The sequence below is a fragment of the Lactuca serriola genome, chromosome 4 (assembly GCF_051521515.1).
Source record: "Lactuca serriola cultivar US96UC23 chromosome 4, Lser_US96UC23_V15, whole genome shotgun sequence".
Lineage (NCBI taxonomy): Eukaryota > Viridiplantae > Streptophyta > Magnoliopsida > Asterales > Asteraceae > Lactuca > Lactuca serriola.
This window is the reverse complement of record NC_136411.1, coordinates 203,571,168-203,584,866: the sequence shown is the minus strand read 5'-3', so window position 1 is coordinate 203,584,866 and position 13,699 is coordinate 203,571,168.

Here is a 13,699-nt window from a genome sequence, read left to right as displayed (position 1 = left end):
TAGTTGTGTGATAAACAGATGAGAGGCCTCGATGTTGTTTTTGATTCAGTCATCTAGCGGAGTTTAGATGACGACCACAGACTTTTCTAGACAGTCCTGTGGAATGCTAGCAGGTTCGCCACCTGTAGGTGTTAATGAACTTGGGTGTTCATTCGTTGTATTCCATCCCCCTCATGGTTGCCTTATTTGACTTATATTGCTGAGGAACCCCCGAAGCATATGTTGTCACCCCGATGAAATATTTTTAGACTAGGTCCCTTGTGTTAGTTGTTTTAGGGACATAAAGTGAGAATAACGGGAATGGGTAATTGGGTTATTGTTTGTTAATGAAAATAAAGTTAATTACTTATTGTGGGTTGAAAACCCTATATGCTCACCAGGCTCCCAAGCCTGACCCACTCAGTTTTATTTGTATTACAGGAAGTGGCGCAAGGGCATAAGACGGATGAATCATCAAGTTGTTTTGTTTACAAGTCTGTATATGTATATATTTGTTGAATGACTTCTAATGTTATCGTTTATGCTTTATGGTCTGTATCGGAACATGACATCCCGAGTTTTGATTATATAATGAAAATACATTTCTTGATGAAATGCTTTGGTAAATATTATTTTATCATACTTTGTTTTTGGGAACAAATTCCGCAACTCTTTCAAATTAAAAGGATTTACTCTGAAATTATTTTAAAAGCATAAATGAAAAATTGGTCTTTTCTGGCCGAGATTTTGGGGATGTCACAGGTGGTTTCGTAAACGTTTATTGGTAATAGAGGTGAAGGAGGTCAGAGAGGAAGGCTTGTGGTGACACTAGTTAACTAGGGTTTTGCGTTGTTGTCAGGAGTGGGTGAAAATGTAACGTCCCAATTTTCAAGACTAAAAATTTCTTTTATAAAACAATACTTAAAACATATTTGTCAATCCATAACAAAATCAGAGTAATAAATTCCAAAACATATGTTCATTATCAGAGTAAAACATCCCAGACTGACTAATCTATGGTGTGTGCCATGCGATCACCCCGAGCTCTTCCCTCCGATACCGGAAGTACCTGAAACCAAAACTGAAAACGTAAGCACAAAGCTTAGTGAGTTCCCCAACCTACCACATACCCTGCACAAACACATACAGCATATATTGGGCCACGCCCGCTACTATGGGCCTCGCCCACTATCTCGGGCCTCGCCCGCTACAACGGCCTCGCCGCTCCAGGCCCCGCCTGGCTTCGAGCCCCGCTCGGATACAGATCTGTTTCACTTAGGCCTCGCCTGTCACTGGGCCTCGCCCGCTAACATATACTAACACATAAGCATATCACTTAGGCCTCGCCTATCTTGGGCCTCGCCCTTGTCCTGCAACTGATGAGTCATGGAACCCCCGTCCACGCTCCTACTAATAATGAGATACGGGCCCAGCCTACACTCACTATTTCCCTATCTTGGGCCTCACCCCTGTTCTCCTGCTAACAGGATGTGGAACACCGTCCACACTCTGCTATTGGTGAGATACGGGATCTCGCCTACACTCACCTCCCTACCAGGCACATACAAGTATCACACAGACAACAAGTATACTCTATCATGAAAACCATTCCTTAGGCACCCGCCCGCTATCGATGGACCTTGGTCCTAATTATGATACTGGCATACCGTGCCTAGGGCTAACCCCTGGGTCTTCCTACTCATATCTACATGGGCTGGCATTGTGGCCGTAGACCCATTCACACAAAGGGAAACTCACCTCATACTGCTGAACTTGCTGGTAACCCCTCTGGATGCTGACCGACAATTCCTGAATCGCTGCTCCACTAGCTCCCCAATCTACCAATATCAAAACATATATCACTTAGCTTAACTGTTCTCTAAAAGTCAACTAAGTCAACTCTGGTCAAAGTCAGCCTTCCAGGTCAATCCTACTCGCCGAGTCTGCCTACTGACTCGCCGAGTTCATTAGCTCAAAATCCTTTCATTCGCGACTCGACTCGCCGAGTCAGCCCCTGACTCGCCGAGTCTACCGATTTCCGAGTCCTGATCTGTCCAACTCACTGAGTCCCCACTCAACTCACTGATCCGAGTCTTAACTTGAAGGGTTTGGGGTTTTTCGACTTGACTCGCGGAGTCCAAGACAATCTTCAACAGACTCGCCGAGTTGTTCATCCAACTCGTCGAGTTCCTCCTAATCTTCATACTACTCGCCGAGTCCACTCGAAGGACTCGCCGAGTCTATTCGGTCCTTTGCACATTCATAGGATTTTTGAGTCATGCAGGGACTCCAAACTATAGATCCACTCCTCCAAAGCCTATCCCTCGCGTAAAGGTGCAAACTTTACGTGTAGCTAAGGAGATCTAGGCCCAAAACACTCCAAACTCAGGTTTAAGACAACCATGCTTCACCTACACCCCCAAGACTGATACTTTAAAACTCTCTAGGCTAGAATACACTTAGATCTGAAGTAGCAACTTCAGATTTGAGCTCTAACACGAAATGGTTCAAGGACATGGCATAAAAGCCCCAAATCTCATAACAAAGGGAAAACTATATGCAAAAGAGTGAAGGTAACGACTTCTTACCTCCAAATGCTCTGAAAAGTCACACCAACTCTGGATCCAAGGCTTCCTCTTGCACCACTATGAACTTCCTTCTCTTCCAAGCTTCAAATCATAACACCAAGGCTAGATCTTTGCTCAAAAACGGATATGGTGGCTAGGGTTCGGTATTCTGGATGAGAGAAGCTGTAAGGAACCCTAAGGGAGAGAATGAGATGCTTAAATAGTGCACAAAGTCCTGGATTTAGGGTTTCCCTCTTCAAACCAGACTCGCCGAGTCAGCTACTTAATCGATCCCCCGGATCCCGCTCCGACTCGCCGAGTTCCTCCCTGGACTCAGCAAGTTGACCCTTTAACTTAGGGTTTTCCTTTCCTTTCTTGGTCTTTCTGATTATGGGTGTTACAGAAAAAGAGGGGGACAACGTCGGAAAGTATCTTCTATGGGTGTGGAGCACTAGTGATGTAGTGGTGGTGGAGCACTAATGGCGATCTCGCCAGACCTGGTGTAGAGGAATATGAGAGTAAGAATATGCAGGTGGGGTGGTGGTCCTGAAAGAAAAGAGGTGGGTGGTGGTCCTGAAAGAAAGGAGGAAGAAAAGGGATATATGAGGGTGGGACCCAATTATTTAATGATTTTTTTAAAAGTATAAATAACAACAACAAGAACAACATTTTAAAAACAAATCAAAAATAAAGGAATAAGGACAAAACAGACGTTTTATGTCTGGTGAATTATTTATGGGACGAAGCGTTTAATTTTTAATGATATAAGAGACGATCCAAATTAATTTTTGAAAATATAAACTAAATGTGCAATTTGACACTTGAACGAAGGACAAATCGTGTAATTTTCTCTTTTAAAAATGATATAAATAGTTTCTATTTTAAGAAGGGAAAATTGCAAGAACGTCACTATATTATCACAAAATTTTGATTTCAACGCCTAGTTATTTTTTTTTCTCTGTCAATATATTTACAATTTTGTTGCAATATCAACCAAATGACCAGTTCTTCATGTTCTCTCGGTAACCACTTTTTCCGAATTATAATATAGTCCCTAAGTTTACCAAAATTTCGATTTTAACACAAAGTTTCAAATTGCAAGAGAGTTACTATATTACCACAAAATTTCAATTTTGACACTGATTTTTTTCTTAATTATGTCGTTACATTTATAATTTTGTTTCATTGTCAACCAATTGAATGATTCGGGAGATGTTATTGTGGTTTAGAAGCTCGATTTATACAACAAATAAATGAAGGTCGATACAATGGTTCAAACTCACTTACAAATCATCGAAAAAGGCATAGTCGCTCTTTTAGAAGATGTTATTGTGGTTTAGAAGTTCGATTTGTACAACAAGTACATGAAGACCCCTACAAGGTCAATCTACGACCCCTACAAGGTTGATTTGTACAACAAATAAATGGATACCCGTACAAGGTCAATTTATTTCTACAACAAATAAATAAAGACCCCTATACATGAAGATCCATGAAAACTCGCTTCTAAACCAACGGACCAGTTATCATCAATCTAACAGGTAACAAAATAAATGACATGACAATATTGTGATGTGGAAGCCACATAAGATCTTACAAGGTATGACTGAGTTATAAATATAAGGTTTGCATCGAACCTAATTTCACATATCTTTTTAAGTCGATGCAAACCCTATATGTGAAACTCAATCCTACCACATAAGATCTTACGTGACTTTCCACATCACGATATTATCATGTCATTTATTTGGCAACCTATTAGATTGATGGTAACTAGTCAATTGATTTAGAAGCAAGTTTGTAGAGATCTTCATATATAAGGTCTTTATTTATTTGTTGTACAAATAAATCGACCTTATAGGGGTATTCATTTATTTGTTATACAAATCGACCTTGTAAGGGTTTAAGATCGACCTTGTTGGGTCTTCATTTACTTATTATACAAATTGAGCTTCTAAACCACAATAGCATCTTTAGAAAGGGTGACTATGTCATTCGATGACTTGTAATTGATTTTGAACCATTATATTAACTTTTATTTATTCATTGTATAAATCGAACTTCTAAACTACAATAGCATCTCCTAAATCAATTAATTGTTGATATTCCAACAAAATTATAAATGTAATTACATAATTGAGAAAAAAAAAACTTGGTGTCAAAATCAAAATTTTGTAGTAATATAGTGACTCTCTTGTAATTTGAAACTTGGTATCAAAATTGAAATTTTGTAAGCTTAGTGACTATATTGTAATCCGGAAAAAGTGGTTACCGGGAGAACATGAAAAACCGATCATTTGTTTGATATTGGAACAAAATTGTAAAGATAATGATATAATTGAGAAAAAAATCGGTGTCAAAATCCACACTGTTATGTAATATAGTGACCTTTTTTTTCGATTTGCCCTTTTAAAAACAATTTTATAAATGGTCCTTTTTATGTTCATAAAAACAACATCATCTAATATAAAAAATTATAGAAACGGTCTCTTTCTAGATTTTTTTTAAAAATTGACAATATATATTTTTTTTCTTTAAATTGAGAGAAATAGTGTAAGAAAATATATCATAAATGAAATTAACAGAAATGGTCCCTATTTTGATAAAATATTTCATAAATGGTCAATATGTAAAAAAAATTATAGAAATGATCCCCATCTAAGAAAATTTTACACAAACTAAACATAAATTATCTCTATTTTACAGTAAAATTATAAAAATGGTCCATTGTTTTACAAAAAAACATCTATATATATATGAAAAAGTTACAATAATGATATATGTATAAGAGAAACTAGGTTATAACCCGTGAGAATTACAGTTATAAAAATAGTTATAGAAATAATTAAATCTTTATAGTAAAACTCATAATTATTAATTAATTATTTTCAATAAATTATTAATTAAGCATACTTTTGTATGATTTCCAATATAGAAATATAATTAATCATTGACATTCATAACCGAAACTTAATCAAGATGAAATAAAATTCTCTTAAAAATCTATAATCAAATAAATAATTGTCAAGTGTCATTTTCTAGATTTAAAGAAATAATCTTCCTATTATAGCAATTTTTAGTTATTTTGGTTTATACAAACCATTTATATCAATAATAGGTCGCGATGCGCTATCATAAAAATTAAATAAAATAAGTATATAATATTAATCGTGGTATTATTATATTATACATATCTGATTGTATTATTAAGGGAAAGTGCAATTAAAAATAATGTACTTTTTATTGTTTTTTTTCTTGTTATAGAAGCTTTTTTTGTTTCTTTATTATTACAACATCACATTTTTTATTTTATTTTTTGACAAACAATTATTTTTCGAAAAATAAATATTACATAAGACATTACTCATGAGACCCTATAAAGTTTTTCTTGTAAAGTATTATTAAGTAAATTTGCTACCTTTAAATTCAAAACTTAAATTGGTAACAAACATCTTAGAAATTCACTACCACAACATCATGTCTTCACTTACTAGTAATAAATTGAAACTTTTACAAACAACTTTAAAGAAAAAAAAAAGATAAAACGTAGTACATTACTATTTTCTAAACATTGATCTTTTAGCATTTTTAGCAGCAAATTCATCTATTATACTTTCATAATGAATATTCTCAATAAATTCATTCTCGATCAAAATTAAAGCAAAAGCGTTTAATTTCTCTTGAGACATGGGAAAGCACAAATAAGATTTTAAAAGTTTATTTCCCTTGATGCAACTGTAATAGGAACAATCTACAATATTGTGTATGCTAGACAAGAAATTGGATAGGTGTTTATCATATTTAAGAAATTTAGTATTTTGTTAGGTATATTATTATGTTCAACTGATAATTGTATTTGTAGCGATAATTGTATTTGTAGCAATTCCAGTTCGTTGAATAAATCATTAGCATCCTCCATATACAAATTTTATGTTTCATTATATTGCTGAAAATGATGACTTATTTGTAAAGCAGTTCTAAAACTTGACTTTTTGTATCATTGTTTAATTAGATAATCAAACTTTCATTTCTTATCACATGACCTTACATTTATTTTTATTTTCTTATTAAAACATCATATAATGAATCAGAAGCTTCATTTGATGAAGTAAACATGTTCACAAAAACACTATTTCTTTATACACGAATTAAACATGTTTATAAAAAAATTGCATTTTATGTTTATATATGTTAAACATGTCTACAAAAGATCATAGAAGGGTTTCTAGCCCAACAGTATTAGATAGTATCCTCTCTCTTTAAGGTTGAAAGTTCAAGTTTCATCATGGACATAGATGAAATTAAATGTTAGTTTACAAGTAGATTATATATATTTATATTTGTCGGTTTAAAAAAAAAAATCATAGATTTTGCACATGTTTACAAATATAACCGAATGATTTATTTATTTACTCTTTTATTTTGATTTAAACAAAAAAGGAAAAACTCTATTTTTGTTGAAGTTGAATATATTATTATATATAATAAAAAGCAACTTGGTTATAAATAGTATATTTTTGGATTTTAGACTTTTGACACAGTAATTTTGGGTTTTAGACGTGTCACAATAATTTTGTGTTTTAAACTCTGGTCATAATATTTTTTTTTGATATGTTGGCAGATTTGGTCTCTATGTAGAACATATATTACAAAAGTTGTCCTTATAACTTACAAAAAATATTCATGTGTAGTTTTTTTTAACCGAAATGGTTCATATGTTTAAATAGTATATTCTTTGGGTTTCAAACTTTAGCCATAAGATTTTTGTATGTTTGGAGATTTTGTCCATTTGTAGAAAATAAACTAACAAAAATTGTTCATGTAATTTATGAAAAGGTCCCTGTGTATACTTTTTACGGAAAATTGAACATGTGTTTAAAAAATTTTGAAAAATGATCCTTACCTAATAAAAAGTTTACGGATTACACCCCTTGTAAAGCGGACATTGGAGCTTATAGGTTTGACAATGACGATTAAAATTACCGGTGCGTCCCTGGCGAAGCGAGAAGAGGGAAATTTCTAGTTTGAAATATAGTATAAATGTGTTATAAAACTCTAATAAACATAACATCCATGACTTAAAGTAAAGTATTATACAAATATGGTCGTATTATTAGGACTAACTGCAATATACTTACTGTTTTTTCTTATGTTAATTTACTTTTATTTATTCTTATTATAATGTCGTATTTTTATTTTATTTTTTATTAGAGCATTATAATTTATAAAATTATTCTTACCAAAAGTGATCTCCTGATTTAGAATAATAGTTAACATGTTTTCGTGTTATGTAAGATATAGAATATCCATGAGTCATATATATTGTCGACATGACATTTTTATTATAAAGATGTTCTACAACTTCATCCTTTTATATTTTTAAAGGTAAATTATATGGATGGTCTATATGGTTTGTGATAAATTATATGTTTGGCTCCTAATAATAACTTTTTTTAACTCGTATCGTCCTTACATTTTGGTTTTATTACGCTTTTGATTCCTATCATACATAAAATTACTATATCATCCTTATCATTTTTCTTTTTAATTAATTTATTATTTATAATTAAAAAGAAAATGGGTACACAACCTCATACCCCATCTAAGGGGATTCTAAATACACCTATTTAAAACCACTAATCCTCAAGTCAAAACCACTAATAGAAATGTCAAATAAAAAAATATAATATATTAATAATATTTATGAACAAGATTAAAAGGATTATAACCTTATAGGTCCTGTGTATTGTCTCGTTAGCCAATACGTAAATTTCTTTTATAACTATTTTCATTTGTTTGAATAATTAATTTTTATATTAATATTTATATTTTTATAATTTCAGTCTTAAATCATTATTTTACACATTTTAATTGTAATTAATTTATAAAAATGGTATCTAAATTAATTTTTCTTATTTGTTATAAACTGTCATAATAGTTGTCTTTTTTTTTTATTAGTTTCGTATTAATATTTTGTTTTATTATCCGTATTGATTAAGTTCATATTGATTTCCAATGATTCCTTAAGCAATATGTTGTCATCTCTGTCATGCCCTAATTTATTAATCTCTACATAGAAAATTAGTTTTATGATATTCATCATATCGGCAGTGCGTAATCTTTTTTATTTTACTATTATTAACGTCAAGCAAAAACATATTAAAAAAAACACAATTATAACTTTTTTGTCCAAACACAATTACAATAATTCAATAAATAAAAATTATAATTTCATTTATCACCATTTTTTCAAAGATTGTCTTATTTTAATTTTATTAGAAATATGTTAATATTAACAATAAAATATGTAATGTTAATAGTGTACAAATTATTTTTATTAATTATAAGCGACATTAACTACATTAATATAAAAATTATAATATGGTGCATTCGATGGAATATATGCATTAAGTCGAGCATTATACTATATTTATCATCTAGCAGAACGTTCTAAATTGTTGTGACACTAAAATGGAAAAACTTTAGACTGTGATTCTTGTAAATCAACTTTCACATAATGGTCATTATGAACGTATGTGCTATTATCATTGAAGCTACAACCTATGTAGCTAAACCTGTTGTAATTGTTGGAACTTGTAGTGGCGGTGGTAGTGGTTGTGAGGGATTAGATGGCATTGAACGGAGAATAAAATGATTGAAACCTAACGAAGGAGATGGAGTGTATTGGTGGCTAGGGGATTTATTAACTGTAAAATGAAAACTAAAATGAAAAAACTAAATTAGGTCAAAATTGATTCAAAATTTTGTTTTTTTGCTATAGGGCGTGCGACTAGGAAGGCAACCCATTTTTTGGAGCAATCCAATGTATAAATATTCAACTATATTATAAACTAGCTTACTAAACTTTTATTATCATACATGTGAAATATTATAAACTATATTTATTCTCAAACAATTGACATAATAGTTAAAATGTATACAAGTTATTTTTGTACGTTTTTTGAACACATACTTTATGTTTATAATTTGAAGCTTTTAATTGATTTTAGTTTTGAAAACTATAATATGAGTTAACCGCAAAAATAGTTAACTCGTAACGAACAATAAAACAATAACTTATTTTCATATACTTCTTAATTATACATATTTAAAGATACATTTATATTTATTATAAAAATACGTGTTTTTATTTTTAATCAAAGCAACAATACTTTCTACGAATATATTTTAATAATAATTGTTATTTAACGATATGTGGTTTTTTTGAACGTCAAATCTAACCCACTTCTACCAAACTACTCCTATTACTACATATGTCCTGGACGTTGAACGCTCAACCTCAATGAAGGAGGGCAACATCTGGTACCGCTGAGATAAGATGTAATGGTTTCAGATCGGAACCCAGGGGTGGATTTACATGGTATCCCGGGGTGCACGGGCAACCCCTTAAATTTTACGGTTAAGTGCAAAATTTAATGTAAATTCGTAGAAATCTGTCACAAATTCATCATAAATCTGTCACAAGTCTGTTGAAAATTCATCAAATTAATTCGTAATAAATGTAAATTTATTGTAAATATGTCGATGTAACCCTTTTAGTGACGAATTTTATGACGAAAACAAGTTTTATTTAGCAGTGCACCCTTAAAAAATTTGTGCAACCCCTCGTATTTTTTTTCTACGTCTGCCACCGGAACTGACCAAAAACTAATTATGGAATTAATGGGGAACCGAGAACCATAATCGTCGAAAAGAAACTACTTGCCGAAAATAAACAATTCACTGCCCGGGCATGATGTCACATTGCAAATTAACAACATACTTTTATTTTTATCCTGAAACAACAACATGGCTAAAGAAAACTAATCGCCGAATAAACAATTCACCAGAAGGCTGAAACGAACTATCGAACACAAATAATATAACTAACTGGTGCATAAAAACTATCTGACGCTGCTGCCAGATAAAGAGTAATAGACGAAAATTACTATTTGATGTCCGTCTAAAGACAACTGATCGCTGAAAGAAACAAATCGTCGATATGAAACAAATCGAAAGGAAATAATTTGACGACTGCCGAAATGACGCTAACTTTCGTTCGGAAATTAATCGTCGGAATGAAACAAATCGTCGTCGCCGCAACGCGCGGGTACGCTACTATATATATATATATATATATATATATATATATATATATATATATATATATATATATATATATATATATATAACTGAAGTGACGTTAAGAGAAGTAAATATATAATAATAATCGGTTAATTATATAAACTTATAAACATGTTTGATGTCATATCAAAATTGGTTATTAACCCAAGTCAAAGTCAAAGTGGTTTTCATAAAGTGGTTTTTACTACTAAATTGGGTGTGAATAACAACCTCCCCCCCCCCCCCCCCATCTAATCCCACTCCAACCCCTATCATTGTCTTCTCTCATCACACAATGAACAATTTTACATCTCTAAAGTCGGACACCAATGACCGCCTTCCAACGCTGTTGGACGGCCGGCTACTACCGTTTTACATCGTACGTGAAAGAATGGTGCTCTGGGAATGATTTTTTGCCTTCAAGAAAACCTTTAGATCTCCTTCTGAAAAGAGATGAACTAGATCCCTCTGAATAACGATATCTCCTTCCGTATGAGGGTGATTCTCTGACAATCTGTTTGTTTTTCAAATGATCTCTGTTTTTTCTCGCCAAAAGCTACAAGCATATCGTTCCTATTTTATTGACTCGATGTCAGTGAGGAAGACGAATGGGTTGGTGGTGGTTCGTCGGAGGAGTACGATTTCGCTAGGTTTGGTTTCATTTAAGGATTCGATGAAGTTGTTTCTACATCTCAATTTGACTAGATTTTAATTTCATTTGAACTATAGGTAAGGTTTGATTTTGATGGATTGGAAAGGATGAAGCTTGAGAATAGAGTCCGAAGAATGGAGTTTTTTCTTCATCTCGATGTTGACACACCTAATCGATGGTGGGTTTTCATAAATTGATTCAGTTTCTAGTGGTGATCCAGTTTCCAACGGAGAAATGGTGGAGGGTTGCGATAGTAAGGGAATGTTGGGACGATGCTGAAGGTAAATGGGAGTAAGAAGTTGTCAATAGTGGGTCGGAGGTTTCCGACGAGTAAGAAGCTGTCAGTGGCGGCAGGTAGAAGTTTTCTGACAGAGTATAAAGGTGGTGACGCATGGTCGGCAGGTGATGGCAGATTTGGAGAAGATGTTGGTGGTGGCTTTGGGGAAATTTCCGATGGTGGTGGGTTTGGTGTTCTAGTTAAGGTTTTTGAGTGTAGAGGAGAATGAATAATCTATCTAATAAAAAGGGAGACGGTGGGACCCATATATATTTTTTGTTCAAAATCGAGAGAGGGTGGGACCCATATATATTTTTTGTTCAAAATCTTTCTTTAATCGGATAATAACAAGTGTAAATTACACGAATTGTCCCTATGGTTTAGGGTAATTTGTGCGTTTGGTCCTTAACTTATTTTTTTTAACTCGGAAGGTCGCTACTGTTTGTTTTTGTTACACGCTTGGTCCCTGTCTTACCTAAAAAAAACTATTTTCCCTTGATTTTTTAAAATATTTAAATAAACACACCCCAACCCCCCTCACCTTACCTTACCTATCTCATAATTTTTTCTTATTTAAATAATAGTCTTTTTAAGTAAGACAGGGACCAATCACGTAACAAAAACAAACAGTAGAGACCAAGCGCGTAACAAAAACAAATAGTAGAGACTTTCCGGGTTAAAAAAAATAAGTTAGGGACCAAGCATGCAAATTACCTCAAACCATAGGGACCATTCACGTAATTTATTCTAATAACAATAAAAAAAAGGGTATCAATGGCATATTGGTAGGGACTTAGTCCGAAACAAATACAAATAATAGGGACTTTCCGAATTAAAAAACTTTGTTTGGGACTAACCATGCACTGACCCAAAACTATAGGGACCATTCATGTAATTTACCCTATTTTTAATTACATCATCAAATTTAATTTATTATTATATCTCACTTAAACTATTCTTATTAAACATCATCATACAATGAAACTTCAAGAAGTGAACATGTCAATCATAGATCACTATGTCAGGTTACATAAGTTAAATATATTGTTCATGCTATTGAAGTATCACGGTTCACATGTACATCATAGATCATTACGTCACGTTACATAAGTTAAACATATTGCTCATGCTATTAAAGTATCCAGGTTCAAGTGAGATTATATAAATAAGACAAATTTACATAAATGGCTATTATGGTATATTGAATGTCACAACTTCAGTCGCCTTATTTTTTTTACGAATATAGACCCGATAATTTTTAAAACTTACACGAATGGTCCTTGAGACGCATAAAATGACTTTATTTACCCTTATAAAATTATTTTATCATTTTTTTTCTTTCATTTAATTCGTTCGCTCAAAACACGACTTGCTTGTAATTTATCCTTCAATCCCAAAAAAGCAAGAATGAATGACCAAACCCGACCCAATTTCTTTATTTGCTTATTCCCGCCAGGCGCTGTTAAGCCTTTCACCTCCTTCTAATGATTATTCCACTTCTTCGCCGCGGGAACATCCCGAGGGCTAGGTCCCCACCTGTTGTTCCTATGAGATAAGCTACCTTACCTAATTCTGACTTTCAACTTGAAAGGAAAGCATAAGGAGCCTCAACATCTTTTCCCTAAGTGACAGAAAGAGAGAATTTCGTAGTTAAGGCACTTCCTGATCTAGTAGCTAGTTTTGTTGCTCCATTCACGGAAGCATTCTATACAACCTCTCATGAGACAAGAAAGCAGAAGCTTCTAGAGCCATATCCTAACCTGATTCAGAAACAGAACGTGACGGAAGCCTAGTTATTGATGAGTGAGCCCCATCCGATGAATGTGTGGACTTGGACGTTGGGTTCAGAGGCGAGAGCGATAAAAAAGGCATTTCGTGTCCCTTTTCTTGTTCAAGTTCCGATTACTTTATAGAAAAAGAAATATTAACAAAAAGAAGAAAATTAATATAACCCTCCCACCCCACCCACTTTTGTACTTACCCACAATACTATGGATGAGTTTATTTCCCTAAAATCTATCTCATGCTCATCTAGATTAGACATGAGGGTGTGTGTGGGAATGAACCTTCACTTTTTGTCTGTCCCGTCAGCATTTTCCT